Source organism: Grammomys surdaster, unplaced genomic scaffold, assembly GCF_004785775.1.
Source record: "Grammomys surdaster isolate TR1022 unplaced genomic scaffold, NIH_TR_1.0 166, whole genome shotgun sequence".
Taxonomy (NCBI): Eukaryota; Metazoa; Chordata; class Mammalia; order Rodentia; family Muridae; genus Grammomys; species Grammomys surdaster.
In genome coordinates, this window is record NW_021604614.1 from 15,535,589 (window position 1) to 15,553,771 (window position 18,183).

Genomic DNA, 18,183 nt, shown 5'->3' on the forward strand with positions numbered 1-18,183 from the left:
CAAGTGCAGACCTTCCAGAGAGACGACATTTTTTTCAAGGTTCAAACAGTCCCATAACAATTTCTCAGCCTCTACTGATTGACCCAAACATAGCAAATGTTTTGTTGAAACATTTCACTCAGACTTAGGGTCTCACGGTTCTGTGGGTTCTCAGATGCACATCCACGATGTGACCACCATCCAAGGCATCATGTGAGACAGTCTCTCTGCCCTCTACCCCCACCTCCTCCTGTCCATTTTAAAGGACAAAGGTTTCACATCTTTCTTTAATATGGGATCTCACTCCTTTGCACTGGGTGGATGTGAACTTGGGGATCTGCCCCATTGGCCTCCCAAGTGCTGAGGTCACAGAGGTGTGCCTCTGTCCCTAGCTGTAACCACCTGAGTTATCAATCAATTGCCATTCTTCACTTCAATCACATAAAGTGTTGACTTGTGCCCAGGACACACCCTCATGAAGGTGAGCCTGTCTCCATGCCAACCTCTCTCTGCCCAGCAGGAGTAGATGTTCATCATGGGAGGATGGTCCACACCTGTGATCCCAAGTCCTGGGAGATTGACACAGAAGGTAAAAGTTTGAGGCTAGCCTGGGCTATGTGATGAGGCTCTGTCTTATAAAATAGAAAAAGCAAGCATACAAGTATATGCATACAGGCACACACATATATGCACACACACATACCTAAAATCACCGTTGGAATCACTTCAGAGAGCAAGGAACAGAAGACTGAGGAAATTATCGCAACATCGGCTTTCCCATGCTTATGGCCACAAGTCATCGGCGGCTTCAAGAAATTTTCATTTGAAGAAGAAGCCACGGCCTTTCCATTCAGGTCAGAGGCCGGCCTTTAGCAAAAAGCACAGTCTTCACGGCCTGGCTGACACCAGAGACTCCTTGGTGGAGCCCGATCTTGCCTGAGCTGTCTAATGACCCATGGCAATGGACATTACTGGGGGACACACTGTGACACACTGCAGCTTCCACAACAAGATTTTTTTCTTTTTCCATTTTAGCGTGGAGGTTGCATGGGTGGAGGGCAGGTGTGAAGGGATGGAGAGGTGAGTGGGATTGGGGTGCATCCTGTGAAATTCAAAGAACCAACAGAGAGGTTATTTTAAAATCTGAAACAAAAAAAATCAACCCTAATTCAAAATATCTTAGTAGATGTGTTGTTGCCTCCTTAGTCTTAAAAGAAGATTTATCAATAACCAGAAGCCCTATACCAAGTATCACTTTGATGACGATAGTGATGACGCCACATGGCACGTACTCTTTAACCTGAGCAAAGATGGCTGCCAGGTACCAGGTCCTTTTCATTCTGATGAGGCCTCAGCCAAGACAGAGGCAAGCCATGCGACTGCCATTTAAAAATGTAAACTTTATACAGTGCTGCAGTATATTTGATCACACTGTGAGGCTGTGTTGTTTACTTGGGAAAAAAAAACTGTTTCTGGTTGTGATATGGCTTGGCTTTAGCTCACACCTTTAATCCCTCTGGCTGAAATGCAGACATTCCCTTAGTACAAAATCCCAAACAATGAAGGTAACGTTAGTTTGTAGAAGGAAGTGCCCATGTTTCAAAGTGATGTCTAATTGAGTGGCAGACAAAGTGACGAATCAGAGGAAGATTTGACAGAATAGGATACGCCCAACTCTCAAGAGGAGAGAGAGGAATGGGAAGTTACCCGAGGGGCAGTACACAGAGTACAGTTGTGCAGAGACAGGTTGCAGAGAGAGAACAACCTAGACACAGGTAAAGACAGAATGAGCCAGAGAATGAGGAGCTGGAAGAATAGAAAATATTGCCAGAGTTAGTTTGAGCCAAACAGAGCAATTCAGGAGAAGCTGAGAGAAGTCAGATTGAATCAGTCAGCTTGGAGAGGAGTTTCGAGCCAGAACAGCTGAGCTGACCAGTCCACCAGAGTTCAGAAAGAGCTAGAAAGGGAAGCTTATTCAGCAGCTGTATCTGGAGGTATTTGAAAAAGCCACCTGGCTACCAGCTCTAAGTTCCTGCACTAACAGCAGTACCCGCAGCGCAAAGACAACCACAGGCACTGGTTCTGGCACCATGTTGTCAGAATTAAGCATTACTGGTGGGCTACCTTGGCCCAGCCAGGTGTTTTCATCTCGGGAGGCACTACAGTGGGGCCACACTAGCCCCACACCAGGATCATCTACCCCACAATCAGCCGCCACACCACCCAACAACCAAGTAAATCAAAACTCTAGATGCTTAAAGCTAACCAATGGATTTATATATTTGCAAATACTCAATACACAAGGTGCCCACACAAGTAGAATCGTTATCCCAATGATCTAACCTTTTGCTATAACTACCAGAGCCTGCTAGAGACACGTCTGCCGCCATCTTGCTTTCTCCTCCTCTCTCTTCTTCCCCCCTCACTCCTTCTCTCCTAGCTCCTAGCTCTGCCTCCCTCTTCCCTATCCCATGACAGAGCTCCACTGCAAATACAATGGGAAGCAAATTTCTGCCACAAGCAGTAAGTCTCAGATGCTGAAAACACACGAGGTCTTGATAAGATTGTATGGAGGCTAGAAGCTTCCAAGACTGGACCTAGATTAGCAAACATTGGCATCAAACCTTCAAGATAGCAGTTACATGAATAAAAGATGAATCAGGTGAATAAAAGATACTTTTACAATGTAGCACAATGTAGTAGACTGTAGTAGACTTACTTTTCTAAACAAGAATCAAATCATATACGTAGTGTACTGGAGCAAATTAAAATGGATATAAGTTTAACGAAGTCTTCTGTTACGAATCTTATGCTAGATTTTGTTACAGATTCTTTTAACCATACCCAAACAGTTCACACAGCTTGTGATAAAAAGTTCACATAGAACAGAGAGCTCTCCCTATCGGCGGTGTGCTACTTTGCACACGAGGTCAGCGACAACATTCAGTGCTTGAGAAAGATCTCATAAAAGCTGATTGAAGATAGCTAGTTTAAACTTTTAAGCTTTGCAAGCCCAGGTGGGTACAAAGTCTTTTGTGGACCCTATGGAACTTGCCTATAAAATACATGCTTTTTTTTTTTCTTCTTTAGGAGAGCCACCTAGAAAAGCCTTGAAATCAATCTCTATAGGATTTTTAGATGAAACTTTAGGGAATACCCATGGAGTTTCATTTTTTTTTTAATCTTAAGGTCTCTTGAGTAGTAATTATTATAGACCCGGAGTAACACGGTACTGTGACCTGTCAGTTATTATCCTTGTGGGCAAATATTCAACCTTCATTTTATGCTTAGTGGAACAATTATTTCTGTGGGCTCTTTATCAGCAAGGGATTGTTTCTATGAGCTACTGTGAGAGCTAGCTGTGTCGGAAGTTTTCATAACTGTGTCTAAGTGAGCCATAACACAAAACTGCCTCCAACCCGTAAGCCCCTGGCCCAAGGGCAGAAACTTCCTTAGATGTTGGGGGCTGTCATTTAGGTAAGATGACAAGCCACCTGCTTTTGCTCCCCTAAACAAATTTGTTTGACTCACGTCCACAGGATGTGCTTGATCATGGGTGAGGGGGAGATACATAGGATACTCCCATTCATGGGAGTCCTGGAGTGGTCCTGGCCTGATTCCATCCTCTTCGCCCAAATTTAATTCAAGCGTGTGTCCAATTTTTGCTCAGAAATTGTGGAACTGGTCTTTCTCCGTTGACTCTCGGGTTTAACACTACTGCTGTGGCTGGAGCATTGTTGAATTAGCAACCCCCTCTGCTTTAGGCCCTACCTTTCCCACAGAATTGGACAAGAGTTTCCAGAAAGCGACTTACAGTGCTAAACAGATAGGAGGTTACCAATGACACGCCCCTAAATTTTAAGGTTTGCTCTTCTAGTTCACCTGCCATGAAAGCTAAGCTTCGTTCACGAACTGATCAGATGAGCAAGAGAAGAGAAAATTCTCCATATAAGGAATGACCAACACCTCAGGTGGTGTAAACAGCCTTGGCTCATGTACTGTATGTCCTGATCGTAACTATTCCAGAAGCTGTGCCTGTTTTAGTTTTCCCCAGTTATATCTACTTTGAGGGAAAAACAAACCACATTTAAACCAAAATCAAGTAATAAGGAAACTCTAAGGCCTGGGCCGAGCTGGCTCACGCTGCAGCACTGGAACCTGCCTGCTGCTCCCTGGAACTCAGTTGGTTTCAGGGGTGCGAGGTGAGGGGTATGGGTGGACCTCTTTCCGCATCGGGGCTGCTGGGAAAAGGTGCTGCTGGGGCCTGAGGGCTTGGGGTTCAGTGAGCTTGCTTAGGAGAGCAGAGGCAGAGTGGATGGCTGGAAGCCAAAAAGCTGTGGTGTGTATTGAGCCTACCCTGCCCAGGCCTGCCTAGGCTTGCCTGACAGAAAATGCCTCTCTCTCTCTCTCTCTCTCTCTCTCTCTCTCTCTCTCTCTCTCTCTTAAATTACCCAACAGAGATTATACCTTATTTTACCTTCCTCATGAGCTCTGTAAAAACTCACATTAATTCCATTTTCTCACTTCAGGTTGTGAAGACCTAGCAGCGAGAGGCCCAAGTTTCCTGCCCCTAATTTCAATTTTTAAAATTATCTTTCTTATCTTCCCTGAGGACCAAGACCACATTAGGTACCAGTTCTCAGGGACCCAGCAATTTCAAAGGCTGGCAGACAACTGATCCCCATAAGGTAAAGAAATGAATATATCTGCTAATATTGCAATTTATCTATTTCTGGTGACCAAAGGCACTTAAAGTCAGCAGAAGTTCAATCCAAAGACAGGGAGGACACATTTGCCTTATTGAGAGTAAAGATCAGCATCCACAGTATGTAAAGAGCAACAATGAATCAATAAGAGGAGCGCTCACAAGAGAAAGCACACAGCAGGTGCTTCCCAGAAAGAGAATAAAATGGCCACTAAGACAGATGAACCACGCAGTCTTAGGCAGCAGGCTGAACCCCCCAAGCGGCCTCGTTTAAAGGTACCAGTGTTTGACGGGCAGGATTCAGTTCTGAAGCTTAGAAGGGACACTGTTTGAAAGTTCCTTTAGAGCTTTGTGAAGCTCCCCTGGCTGGCAGCTGCTGCTGAGGAGGGAGGAGTAGACTTGGGGTGTGGACCCCAGTGTCCCAGAATGCCTTTCAGTGTAGGGAGATGGCCCTGAACCTCATCATGGGCCCTGTAACCCCAGCTGACTTTCCTCTTTCAGAGCAACAGTGGCCAGAGGACACCGGTCAGTCTTGAAGTCCTGTCAGAGTATTCTAGAGAGCTGTGCGTGTCAGGGCTTCTGGTAGCTTTGGGTGCCTGCCCTGAAGGATCCATCATAACCCCGTATTATACATAAGAATTCTCCAAGCCACACAATTGCCAACTTGGGGAGTTGAGCTGCACCTGTGTGCAACGGATCATCCTATCTAGGCTTGTTGACTTTACACACCTCATGGACCCTCACACGAATACCCAGCTGTTCCCCAGTGCCTGTCGTGTGCAATTCTGCCCTAACTGCTACTGTCTTGGGTTATATAGCTGGAGAGAGGGGAGAGCCTATGCAGCTTCCAGAAGGCCTTGTCCTTGTAGATAAAGACTTTCCAGTGTGACTTTTTAAGGTAAGCATCCTCTTCTCTGGACTCAGTAGGGAAGCCCACTTACATTCATTGTTTCCCCAGAGTGCCCTGTGGTGAGATTGTTTCTTTGTTAGTCCTTGGGACCTTAGGAAGAGGGATACATGTTGCTCGCATCCCCCATCCTGTGGAAGGAATTCAGCCACACCTGAGATGCAGAAGCAGGCTCCGCGCCTCCCAGGCCCCAAGCCTCCTTCCGTATCTCCAGCTCAGATGCAGCCTCAGGAACCGGCAGGTGAGCTGAGACCTACCTGTGACAATCTCTAGTCTCACTGTGCCCCTCCTAGGTCCCTATGATGCCCCCACATCAGCAGGTTTACCCAGGATTAAGGCAGCTCATGGTTTGTCTCCCCCAGCTCTCTGAGCTGCCAAAGGTTATAGCTCAGCCTGGCAGGATGCTCCAGGGACACAATGTGGCTCAGAGTACCAGCTGAACCCCATGCGGCCTCAGTTTCCCCACTCCTAAAGCCTGCAGTCATCCCTACCTCAGGCACCATGATGTTGAGGGAATCTGTGTGCTTTAACCAGGTCATGCTCTTTTTCTCACAGACTGGGTCTCAGCGGGTGTGGGTGTGTGATCCCCCAGCCTCAGATCAGCGAGGCTCAGGCAGTGTGAGGTCTAGAGTCTGAGAATGTGAGTGAATGGGACAGCCTTTAAGAGAGAATAGGAAGCAATCAGGTGATTGCACACCCCTGGCTGGACCTTTACCCTGAAGTGTAACTTGGTTTTTGGTGTGTCTGTTTTCCCACAGACTGGTTGGTTACAGCAACACCTGAGCCTTCCCTCAAGAAGACCCTGAAGGTGTCTGTGTTGGGGTGCTCCACCCTCTCACCTTGGCGATCCTTATCACCCTTGGTCTCTGTGACCCTCAGGCTAACTGCTCCCGTAGGGCGATGTCCAGGGACCCCAGAGCACTTCGTATGGCTGCTGTGAAGTCAGGGGCTGGGTGCAGGCTGTGGGCCACCAGCTTGTCCAGAGCTCTGACTGTTGTGTGGTACAGGTCCATGTTGACCCGTGCCCTCAGGAGAGTTTCATTTCTCCCCGGGGTTCTTGGGTGCTCCTGGGCTTCTTGAGGTGCTCCTGAGTTGACAGCAGAGTGTGCTCCCTGAGTCATTTCCCTCGAGCTAGCTCATCCACTTTCATTTTCTCCTCCCTGCTGAGTTCCTCTCTTCCCAGCAGCTCAGCCCAGGGCGTTGTTGAGATTATCTGCTCATGGCTCTGCTCTGCAGCTCAACATGTGGCCTAGAGGGTGACTTGGGGTCTTATACCTCCTAACCTGGACACTCTGGCTCAGTCAGATTTGCCTTGGATGTTGCCCTCATTGGGATGAGTGACACTTGATCAGATGCACAGGAGAGCACAGAAGCAGTATAGATCAGCCAAGCACAGTGACACACTATAGTGCCAGCATCAGGGGCTGAGGCAGGAGGATTGCTGTAAGTGGACTGACAGCCAGCCTATAACAGAGGTCCTGTCTCATAAACAACAGCAAAAGGGTCACTGAGATAGCTCAGAGGGAACAGGTGTTTGTCACCAAGCCTGGTGGCCTGCGTTTGGTCCCTGGGACGCTCGTGGTGGAAGGAGAGAGAGCCGACTCCCCCAAGTCCTCAGACTTCACATGCTCGCACACATGAAATAAATGGAATAGAGTATTTAAAGCACAACTAGCCTGGCTCTCCCCAAATCTGCTCAGGACCTTCAGCTGGCCTCTTGTCCTCCCATCCTGGCACTTGTGTGTGTGTGTGTAGGGTGGGGGTCTTCACATTTCAGTTCCCTCAGGCAAAGTTAGGGTCCACCAAGGAGCCTCTGCTGTCAGTCAGGCCATGAAGACTTTCTTATTTGCTAAATGCTGGACTCTAACCTGAATGACGAGGCCATGGCTTCTGCTTCTCCAAAAAGAAATCACTTAAAGCCAACTATGAGTTGTTGCCACAACCATGGGAGAGCCTATGTGATAATCTCCTCAGTTTCCTATTTCTTACTCTCTGCACTGATTTAGGACTGTGGGGTGTGTGTGTGTGTGTGTGTGTGTGTGTGTGTGTGTGTGTGTGTATGTGTGCGTGCTTGTTTTCCTATTTTAGGATTTCATTAATGGGAAGGGATACCATGACCATGGCAATCGTATAAAGGAAAACATTTAATGCTGACTGACTTTTTCAGAAGTTTAGTCTATTATACTCATGGAAGGAAACATAGTAGCATGCAGGCAGTCTTGGTGTTGGAGACAAAGCTAAAAGTTCATCTTGATCTGCAGGCAACAGGAGACTGTGTACCACACTGGTGTAGCTTGAGCATAGGAGACCTCAAAACCCACCCCCACAGTGACACACTTCCTCCAACAAGGCCACACCTACTCCAGCAATGCCATACCTCCTAATAGTGCCATTCCTTATAAAGCAAGCATTCAAACACATGAGTCTCTCTGGGGGCCATTCTTATTGGATCTTTCACAATTATCACAATTATCTTTCTCTTCACAGTGTAGGAGGAAGCTGGGGAAGCCACTGTCCCCACAGTATGCCCTGGAGCTGCTCATAGTATGCCTGGGAACATGGGTGTAATGTCACTAGATTCAAAAGAACTGAGGGGTTCCAAACAGTCTTGGAACTGGTCACCAAGTACGTGCAGCTTCAAATTCCTAGAGATTGTATTATGGCATTTACTTCAACTACCGGAGCAGGCAGCTCAAAAAAGACAGGTAGCTTATCCCCACATGGCTCTGCTCCCCATGGAGTGTCAGGCTGCACTGGTGTGGAAAGGGGGAGGTGGGAGATCTGTATCAGTGAAGCATCTCCTGCACTGGCCACTGTCACCTGGTTGACATAAGGTCCTACAGCCCTGGGAGGCAGGGATGGGCTCTCCTGTCTGCAGATGAGGAGACCAAGGCTCCAACATTGTCCAGACCCAAAACAGCAAAGGAAGGGGAAGACATGGAGTGGGAACTGAGATTTTCCAACAGTAACAGTGTCATAAGCGCTGTGAGGCACCAAAGGCCAGCGGTGGACCAATTACCTGTAAATAATAGAGTGCTTTGTCACCCTAGGGAGTCACATGTCCTGATCCTGTGTTTGTTCCATTTTCCCATGAGACGGGCTGGTCCAACTCTCCTCATCAAACAGATCAGAGAACCTGAGGGATCTGCCCCAGGACACACAGCTACTAAAGGATAGAGGATTTGAACCCAGGCCTTCTAAGTCATGCCCAAGAATTCCTCCAGTTTTCCTGTATACTGTAGAGCAGGGACTCTGGCCAAACTTTGGATACGTGTGCTCTCCAAGGTTTCCCCTCTGCCTCTATGCAGCAATACCTGGGGCAGTACCTGGTCAGTTTCCTCTCTGAATGTTTCTCTGCAGGCCTGTGATCCTGGACCAGACTGACCCAACAAGAAACACAGCTGCTTCAAACCCACTGGGATGATGGCTGCTGAAAACAGAAGCTGAGACTTAGCTGCAGTGTTCCTGCTGTAATAACAAGGATGGTCCCCAAGTGGGTTCCTGGGATGTGCCATTGAGACCCCGTCATCATCTTGTCCCCTTGCACACAGCTTCTGTCACTCCATCTATATGGAGAACATTCTCACTGAGACAGGGTCTTTTACTAAAGTCTCCGCATTCCTGTGGAGGCCAGCTGCTTGCTTTGTTTTACAGCCATGTTAGCACCATTCAGAGATTTCACAGTATGTATGCATATTTGCTGTTAAATGTCTAGGAGAGCACAAAACCAGTTTTCTTTAGTAACAATACAAGACTAAGAAGGAAGAACAACAGATACTATGTTTAGGACGATTCATGCCTCCTGGTTCCCAGCCTGCTGTGATGAAAGTTTGAGAAGTCAAAGAAATGCCTGCAGGTAAACCATCCCAATAGTGTCAGGGAGCCCAGGAGCCAGAGGCGACAGGTGCAGAGATCTGATAGGCACAGCCCCACCCTTCCTGGGAAAAAGGAACCAGCTACTGATATAAGGGGCAGCTAGCAAGGCAAACATTCGTGCCCTCAGGATGTCGAATGATCTCAGCAGAACCCCTGCTTGGGAACTTGATCAGTTCATAAAGGATCACATTCTTGATGACACCAGGTTCCTTACTAAGGTCAGAGCAGACATCGACTATGTATGTGCTTTCCTGGAGGAGAGATGCTTCGAAGGTGCCGCCCACCCCTGAGGGTCTCCAGGGTAATGATGGTGAGTCCCATTAGCCTGAGCTGACCAGGAAGGGGTGGGAGAGGACTCTCAGAAGCCAGACTGCAGTCCTTAGAGGAGAGTGAGTTACCTCCCTGCTCTGTGCCCAGTGTATCCATGTACACCCCAGCTATGGCACAGGGCAGAGAGCAGATCAGAGACCCCACCTGCTGGATGACTGGACTGATGGAAGTTCATTGCCCGTGTTTCCATCTGTCAAATGGGACTTTATGATGACAGTCCCTACCTCAGTCACTGTGAAGGCTGCAGAAATGTTGTGTTGTAATGTCCACTCATTTATGTCAGGTGTGCAGGTGTGTTAGTGATTGTGCTCAGCATTTTATTTAGGGAGGATCTCTGCACCTTATCATTTGTCATTGTCTCCAAAATTTTCCCTTTATGAATTCAATTCTCTTACTTTAAATTTTGTTCTGTTGACCTTTTACTATTGTTATGGAGTATCTTCATACAAGCCTGGTGTACTTTTTAGCATGTGATCCTCAATATTCTGCTAAGGAGAGAGACCGCTATAGAAGTCTCACGCTTGTGTTCAGGTGCTACCATCCTTGATCCTCTACTATGACCTCCTCCAGAGAGTGCGTGCAGCTAGAACTAGATCCCACATGAGAGAAAATGTGCTGTATTTTCGCTCCTCATTACTCTCCCTAGGTCCTCACTTCATTTAGAACTCCCCACACACACATAGTTGCCTTCAAATACATGGACATGCACAGGCATATTTAAATCTAGCCTCCATGGACAAACACAGGTGTTCGACATTCTGAGTCTGACTTCTTCCCAGAAGATGAGGTAATCTAGAACCTTGCTGTTTTTTTGTTTTTTAACATAGATTCCCTTTTCACTATTCAGGGCTGACTAATATTCCCTTGCATATATGCCGGCTTTCTCTAAGTCCTCCATCCTGGTTGTTGGAATTCCTAGGCTTTTCAGCTTCTGGACTGCTAGGGCGGCTCCCACGTTCCATTGTGTTCTGTCTCATCATTGTCTTTCAGAACGGCTCTTTTGACAGTGACTCAGACTTGAAGGACACAGCAGAAGTCAACATCACTGTATTTTTAAAAAATCTCGGATGGTTTAATGAGGTGTTTGAACGTTGGGAAGAGTTCATGAAAGAGATTAAGAAACAGCTGTGCAAACTCCCAGGCGAGGAAGACTTTCAACTGTGCTATGAAGTCCAGAATCCCGAGGAGCCCAGCCCCTTGTTTGTGAGCTTCAAGCTGAGCTCCCCTGAGCTACTGAAGGAGGTGGAATGTAGGGTGTGGCTAGCTCGTGAGGTCCTGGGTAAGTCAGACTGCCTCAGAGCCTCACTCAGCCTGGCCTTTCCACACAACTTCATCCTGCCTTCTGTCTATCTGTCTGTCTGTCTGCCAGTCTCTCTCTGTCTCTCTCTGTCTCTTTCTCTCTCCCTCTCCTCCTCCCTCCTCTCTGTCTCTGTCGCTCTCTGTCTCTCCCTCCCTCTACCCCTGCTTCTCCCCCTCTCCTTTCCTCCTCCCCTCCTCTGTCTGTCTCTCTTTGTCTGTCTCTATCTCTCTCCCTGTCTCTCTGTTTCTCCCTCCCTCTCCTCTCCTCTCCCCCTCCCCCTCTCCTTCTCCTTCTCCTCCTCCTCCCCCTCCTCCTCCTCTTCTTCTTCTTCTCCTTCTCCTTCTCCTTCTCCTTCTCCTTCTTCTCTCTCTCTCTCTCTCTCTCTCTCTCTCTCTCTCTCTCTCTCTTTCTTTCCGTTGCACATAGATTCCCTCCTGCATGGGGGTGAATATCGATACATTGCATCTGAGTATCATGTGAATGGAGGTTATACACTTCAGAAGCCATCCAGCTTTCTGAGATCTAATCTCTCCTTGGTTCAGAATTCACCAATTAAGCTTGACTGTCTGGGCAAAAAGGCACAGGGACTCTCAAGTCTCCATCCCCGCAGCCCTGTGGTTACAATCCTATCCCCACCACTCCCTGGTTTTCCCCTGAGTCCTGGGGGTCCAACATGTGCTCTCTGGCTTGTGAGGCAAGCATATTACTGAGCCATCTGTCCAGCCCACACCTTCTATTCCTGAACTGAAAAAGCTTATCATTTGAGAAATTCACCCAGAGTATCTCCTTAAAGGTAAGCTGGAGAGAAAGGGTATTAGAATTTTGGGAGTGAGAATCCATCACAGAAGAACATTTAGTGGGAAGCTGGCTGAGTTATGGGATGGGGGCATCTTAGACACCCCCCTTGGCATACCAGTGCTATTCCTGACTGACTGTGGATTTGGTCTCTCTAAGCATGAAGCAGCATAGAACTCCCTGAAAATTAATAACTCATTAATCTTCTCCCAAAGAGTGGGAACCCTCAAACCTGTGCAGATAGAGGCCCATGGGAGCATTTGTGCAGGATGGAGAAATTCTCAGAGAAACTCAGTCACGCTTAAGAAAACCATAAACGCAGCCAGTGCCACCCAACCTCCTACACGCACACACATGTTATACCATTACACATTAAAGGTTCCTCTACATGAAGATATCACACAGTATGTCTTCAAATTACAAATTGCCCAACTCTACCCAAAGACAACCAGGAACACCCCTGAAAGCTGGGGGTTTGGGGGAGCCTAGAGAATACTCAAGGTTTTACATATGAGGAAAGCATAGCACCCCCTGCTGGCCACTGTGTGAACTGCTGCTGTTAACTTAAGAGACAAGCCCTTGGCTTAGGAGAGCCATGGAAACAGTTCAGAGTCTCAGGTAGACTGAGAGGGCCAGCCTGGGAGTAGGACCAGGGCAGCCTGCTGTGGGAAGCTGCAAAAGGCTTAGAACCCTGCTCAGTCGAGGGGGCTCAGAGAGGGTGACCCAGAAATGAGCTGGGAGGGGGCTCCCCCAAAAGCCTGTCTTGCTCATGGACTTCCCCAGCCTGAGGCAGTTTTCCAGTGAGGAAGTAGCTCCACTAAAAAAAGGACTGGCCTGGGAATGCTTCTGTTGGCAACAGTACAACAGAAGACCCCAGCCACAAACCTACCCAACATCACTTAGCAGATAAGCCCTATTCTGTGGTGAGCGTTGTAATTGAAAATAAGCATAAGTGAGAAGCCTCCCTCAGTCACTGAGTGACTGGGTTTGTCTCAATCTCCATCAGTAATTTTGCCCTGTGCCAGCATCAAAACCTGATGATGTGGCCTCCTGCAACCATGGCCACACACCTGCACACACTTAAGGTACAGCCTGCTGCCTGCCTAGTCTACACAAAATGCACAGACATCCACACAGGCATCTATTCTATAGCCTGCACCCATCCATTCTACAAGTACACAGGACACACACACACCAGACACAAAATAGAGCAGAGACTGCAAGCATAAGATATAACATACAAATTCAATAGCCTGCTCCAAAGTAACCTTTGATGCAAGCAGGAGTATATACAGAAGACAACCGACAAGCAGAAGATAATGCACACCAGACCATGGGTGGCTGTTATCAGATGATCCTGTGAGAAAGGTACTTTTCAGTACCAATTCATGTACCTAGTCCTGAGGTTTGGTGAGGTCACAACTATATGGGGAACTATATGCTTGCTGTAGACAATCTCTCCTCTGTTCACTGAGCCCCATAGACAGTGATTCTCATTCTAGAGAGAAGGAAGATCCTCAGCGCAGAGTTGAGTCTAAACATGAGTGAAACTTTTCTTAAATAGGTGAACTGAGCAACGACCAGCAGATTGACACTGAAATCTACAACAAAATCTATGCCAAACTCATTGATGAGTGCACCACCCTGTAGAAGGAAGCTGCTTTCTCCCTGTCCTTCACAGAGCTCCAGCAAAACTTCCTGAAGAATCGTCCACCCAAGTTGAGGAATCTCATCTGTCTGGTCAAGTACTGGCATCAACTGGTAAGGTGTCTGGCCCAGACACTGTGGGCCCTGTGTATACAGAGTGTGGATACCAGCCAGAGATAAGAAGGAATATTTCCAGCTTTCAGTCTATTGTCATGATAGCCTTATCACATGACCAACAGTGCCTTGGGAGGAAAGGTCTTACTTGGCTACACATCCCAGTCACAGCGCATCTCTGAGGGAAGTCAGCACAGTGACTGAAGCAGAGAGCAGGGAGGAATTCTGCTCACTGCCTTCATCTCCATGGCTCAGTCAGATTGCTTTATTATACAGCGCAGATGCTCAGGCATGGCACCAACCACATCCATCACTGATCAGGATTATGTTCATACAGACTGCCCTAAACCAGACTGATTGAGGGATTGTCTTGATGAAGGCTGCCTCCTGCTCAATGACCCTAGTTTATGTCTAGTTGGCAAAAATTCACTTTCACAGATAACCCACTTTCAAATTGATGCTCACGCATACACCTCTTGAACCATAACCTTTCCTTTCTTGATTTTCCCTAAGATCTCATGTCAATATCACATTGTAAAACACAATATAGCTTTTTTTTAAAATCTTAAACTTATTTAAAATTTTAAGAATCGAGATTATCCTCTCAACTGTGGGCTCATAAAATTAAAAGCACACATTAAGTACATTCTTTTTTTTTTTAAAGATTTATTTATTTATTATATATGAATACACTGTAGCTGTCTTCAGACACACCAGAAGAGGGCATCAGATCTCATTACAGATGGTTGTGAGCCACCATGTGGTTGCTGGGAATTGAACTCAGGACCTCTGGAAGAGCAGTCAGTGCTCTTAACCATTGAGCCATTTCTCCAGCCCCCATTAAGTACATTCTTATTCGAAAAAGGGAAAAACCAGGTCACTGTCACAATCAGAGCAAAAGGCTCAGTATCTGATATCTGAGACTCACAGTTCTCTGAGCTTCTCGGGCTCTGCCATCCACAGCACACACAGCTGGTCTCAGGCTCAGGTCAGCTGTGTTCTCACATTGCTCTGGTCCTGGCAGTCGTCCCCTGCTCAGGGCAAGTCCAGTGTCTCGGGGTCTTTACTGCCATTGAGACTGTACTTTCACCAGTGGTTTCTCCTGACTTCTCCCAGTGCCAGGCCTCAACTGCTCTCCATGACCCCTCCAAACCTGCAGGTTTCATGTTAGCAAACCTTACCACCTGGGAGACCTCTCTGTAGTTCCAGGTGTGACCTGTCAGCTGGAGATGCAGCTTTGGGACCCCCTGGACCACAGCTACCATTTGCTGACCATAAGGAAACTCTTTTCAGATGGTTCTGCCCTCATGGTGCATGTCTCTTCTTCATCAGAGCTAAATCTCAGCCCCAGCTGATGAGAAACCCCTGATTCTTCATGCAAACATAGCACACAAGCAGCCCAGATGGGGTCCTTGCTCTCTTCTGAAACTTCACTCCAGCCTCCGTCCTCTGCCTGCCTCTCAGCTCCCATGTCTCCCAGGTTCCCACAAACAGCCTGGTAGGCTCTCAGCTCTCAACAACTTTCCAACCCAAAGTTCCATCCTCCTTCCTCAATCCTCCCAGGGAGCAACATGGCGGGTCAGTCACGGCAGCGCCCCCTCCCTAGGACCGGTTTCTGTCCTCGTTTGCACAAGGGGTGAATATGGGGGAGGGAAACTAAGAGGATGGGAGGCAGAGGGGAGGGGCAAGGAAGATATTAGGTGGGGAAGCAAGGGAGAATGATGCTCTTTGAGGGAAAAGGAAGGAGAAAGGGGTGACCTGGGAAGATGGAGGCCTTCCCATGCTTGTTCTGACTTCTAGTATGTTCCCAATCATCTGACTCTCTCTTCAGCAACATCTATTCCATTGTTTTCTGGTTGCTTCTTCTTCTACATCTTTGGATTTCTGCGTCTTTGTTGGGCAATATTTCCTGTCCTTCTCTCTGGTATCTACAACTTGCCATTTCAAGCTACGTTCTCTTCAAACTTGTGATTTCTCATTACTATCTGGGCTCCTCTAATGTGTTTGTGGCATTTGTGTATGTGAACCTGTTCGTGGGAGCACACGTCTTTGTGTGTGCCTGTGTGAGCATAAGGATGTGGAGGTCAGAGTGTGAGGACGGGTCCTCAGTCACGCCCCACCTTGTGTAATCAGTCAGGGACTCACACATGACACTCAGTGTGCTGGATCAGCAGGTCTGTAGCATCCTGAGCCCCTGGAAGCCCCGATTTCTAACCTGACGCTGAGATTATGAGTTGGTTTTCTCACTAGCCTGATCCATCTTTAGGATCTTACCTACACTTGACAAGGTTGTACGGGGGTGGGGCACCTTATCCAGTGAGCCATCTCCCTGGCCCCTTCCATGTTACTTCAGAGACCAGGAGCAAACTTCCATAGTGAGCACTCCTTATGTCCTGCCCCCACCCTCACTCCTAGCTGTCACTCATGGGGTCTTGATTCCTCCTGTGCCTGCTAGTCAGTGCTCAGTCTGTGGAACACAAGGTGTCCATCTCAACCACTCAGCTCTTGACTATAGCACAGGAGGGGCCAGACAGTGACTCTAAATGACTGGGCATAGCTGTGTGACAATAAACCTATAATGACATCATCAGGTGACAGCTGAATTGAGCCTGTGAGAAGTGGCTCCCACACAACAGCTGAGAGCCCCGCTTTACTCATTGCCTTTCTCTTCTCAGTGTATGGAGAAGTTGGGGAAACCAGTGCCCCCAAGGTACACCCTAGAGCTGCTCACAATTTATGCCTGGCAGTACGGGAATGGATTTGTTGATTTTGACACAGCCCAGGGCTTCAGAACTGTCTTAGAACTGGTCACCAAGTACGAGCAGCTTCGAATCTACTGGACAATGTACTATGACTTTGAACACCAGGAGGTCTCCAGCTACCTGCACAGACAGCTCACAGGAGTCAGGTAGTCTGTCCCTGTGTAGATAAGGTCCCTGTGGAGTGTCAGGCTGCACTTATGTAGAAAGGGGGAGGTGGGAGATCTGTGTCAATGAAGCATCTACCTGTACTGAGTGCTGTCCTTCTGTCACCTGATTGACATGAGGCCCTACAGCCCTGGGAGGCAGGGAGGGCTCTCCTGTCTGCAGATGAGGAGACCAAGGCTCTGACATTGTCCAGATCCAAAGAGAAAAAAAAGGGGGGGAGGACATGCAGTGGGAACTGAGATTATCCAACAGTAACAGTGTCATAAGCGCTGTGAGGCACCAAAGACCAGAAATGGGGGTCCCAGGACACACAGCTAATAAAGGGTAGAGGATTCAAGCCCAGCCCATCTAGGTTATATCCAAGGATCCCTCTAGGATTGCTGTATGCTGTGGGGCAGGGTTTCTGACCACACTTTGGTAGGGGTCTCTGCTGGGCTCCTCCCCTACCCCTGTGCGGTAGAACTTGGAACTCAATTCATCTCTGAATGTTGTTCTGTAGGCCTATCATCCTGGACCCGGCTGACCCAACAAGGAATATCGCTGGTTGTACGATGATGGGCTGGTATTTCCTGGCACGTTTGGCAGAGAAGTGGCTGGATTACCCTTGCTTTAAGAACAGGGATGGTTCCCTCGTGCGCTCCTGGGATGTTCCGGTGAGACCCTGTCATCATCCTGTCCCCTTGCACACAGCTTCAGCCACTCCATCTACTTGGAGAACATTCTCATGGGAATGTGGTCTTTGGCTAAAGATCTCCACACTTCTGTGGAGGCCAACTGCTTGCCTTGTTCTACAGCCGTTTTAGCACCACTCAGAGCTATCATGGGCTGGCAAGATGGCTCAGTGGGTAAAGGCCATGCCAACACAGTGGACCTGGGTTTGATCCCTAGAATTCATATGGTAGAAGGGGAGAATGGCCCCAAGATGTCCTCTGACTTTCTTCTCTGTTCTTCTACATAGATAGACACATGTGTGCACACATATACGTTCACATACACACACACACACACACACACACACATTCTTGCAAGCTCATAGCTACACACTCAAAACACTAGCACACATTCTCATAGTCATATGATTTCACATACATATACTCACACCCACTAACTCTAACACGCTCATACATACAAAGTCCCACTTACACAAGCATACACGCACATGCAAGTACATATTTATGCAGAAACACACACACACACATACCTACACGGAGACTAGAAGGGACAACCTGTAGGATAAGAGAGCTGAAGTCACTGGCTCAGGGACACTTATCTAGTGATTGGTAGGGCTGAGATCTTGTCTTAGTGTAGGACAAGACACTACACTGATTTTTTTGTTATAGTTTTAAACCTTCACTAATTTTTTAGTGTGCACTGTAGGACAGAGGTTCAAACCATGCCCTGCCTTCCCTCCCTTCTCAGGTGGACAAGTGCTGCTGTCCAGTAGTGCTTTTCACATTTCCCTTGACCGAGAGAGAACAGGAAGCTACCCAAGGCCCAACTGAGGAAGGGTCTAACCTGTCATCAGACTCCAGGCTTCTGCCCGAAGACCCCTGCATCCTGTCCCATCACAGACAGCCTTCTTCACGGCCTGCTTCATCTGCTT

General features: G+C 47.9%; 1 pseudogene; it reads left to right on the forward strand.

Moving 5' to 3' along the window:
• Positions 1–9,595: 9,595 nt before the first annotated feature.
• Positions 9,596–17,243, forward strand: LOC114620016 (annotated as a pseudogene).
• Positions 17,244–18,183: the final 940 nt, after the last annotated feature.